The sequence below is a fragment of the Cebus imitator genome, unplaced genomic scaffold, assembly GCF_001604975.1.
Source record: "Cebus imitator isolate Cc_AM_T3 unplaced genomic scaffold, Cebus_imitator-1.0 Scaffold117, whole genome shotgun sequence".
In the NCBI taxonomy this organism is placed as follows: domain Eukaryota; kingdom Metazoa; phylum Chordata; class Mammalia; order Primates; family Cebidae; genus Cebus; species Cebus imitator.
In genome coordinates this window covers 3,892,514-3,893,759 of record NW_016107432.1, presented here as the reverse complement: position 1 = coordinate 3,893,759, position 1,246 = coordinate 3,892,514, and the positions used below count along the sequence as shown (strand labels likewise).

Below are 1,246 nucleotides of genomic sequence, written 5' to 3'. Positions count from 1 at the left end.
AAAAATAGTTTCTTTTGCTGTGCAGAAGCTCTTTAGTGTCAATTTTGGCTTTTGTTGCAATTGCTTTTGGTGTTTTTGTCATGAAATCTTTGCCCATGTCTGTGTCCTGAATGGTATTGCCTAGGTTTTCTTCTAGGGGTTTTTATGGTTTTGGGTTTTACATTTTAAGTTTTTAATCCGTCTTGAGTTAATGTACCAGTTTTCAAAGGGAATGCTTCCAGCTTTTGCCCATTCGATATGATATTGTCTGTGGGTTTGTCATAAATAGCTCTTATTATTTTGAGATATGTTCCATCAATACTTAGTTTATTGAGAGTTTTTAACATGAAGAGATATTAAATTTTATCAAAGGCCTTTTCTGCATCTGTTGAGATAATCGTATGTCTGGCCTTTGGTTCTGTTTATGTGATAGATTATGCTTGTTGATTTGCGTATGTTGAACCAGCCTTGCATCTCAGGGATGAAGCCGACCTGATTATGATGGATAAGCTTTTTGATTTGCTACTGGTTTTGGTTTGCCAGTGTTTTATTGAAGAATTTCACATCGATGTTCATCAGGGATATTGTCCTGAAGTTTTCTTTTTTTGTTGTGCCTCTTCCAACTTTTGGTATCAAGATGATGCTGGCTTCATAAAATGAGTTAGGGAGGAGTCCCTCCTTTTCAATTGTTTGGAATAGTTTCAGAAGGAATAGTACCAGCTCCTCTTTGTATTTCTGGTAGAATTCAGCTGTGAGTCCATCTGGTACTGGGGTTTTTTTGGGTTGGTAGGTTATTACTGCCTCAGTTTCAGAGCTTGTTATTGGTCTATTCAGGGATTCGACTTCTTCCTGGTTTAGTTTGGTAGGGTGTACGCATCCAGGAAATTATCAGCTTCTTCTAGCTTTTCCAGTTTATAGTATTCCCTGATGGTAGTTTGTATTTCTTTGGAGCCAGTGGTGATATCCCCTTTGTTATTTTTTTATTGTGTCTATTTGATTCTTCTGTCTCCTTTATTAGTCTAGTTAGTGGTCAATCTGTTTGGTTAATTTTTTCAAAAAATCAGCTCCTGGATTTGTTGATTTTTTTTCGTGTCTCTCCTTTAATTCTTCTCTGATCTTAGTTATTTCCTGTCTTCTACTAGCTTTTGGATTAGTTTGCTCTTGCCTCTCTGGCCCTTTTAATTGTGATGTTAGGGTGTCCATTTGAGATCTTTCTAGCTTTCTGATGTGGGCATTTAGTGCTATTAATTTCCCTCTTTTTTTTTTT

The 1,246-nt window shown here is 36.4% G+C and overlaps 1 protein-coding gene across 2 annotated transcripts in view; it reads left to right on the top strand.

Annotated features, from left to right (window-relative positions):
• NELFA (negative elongation factor complex member A) overlaps nt 1-1,246 on the top strand; it is a 35,072-nt gene that overhangs the window by 6,808 nt on the left and 27,018 nt on the right. The gene's annotated exons all lie outside the window — the stretch shown is intronic.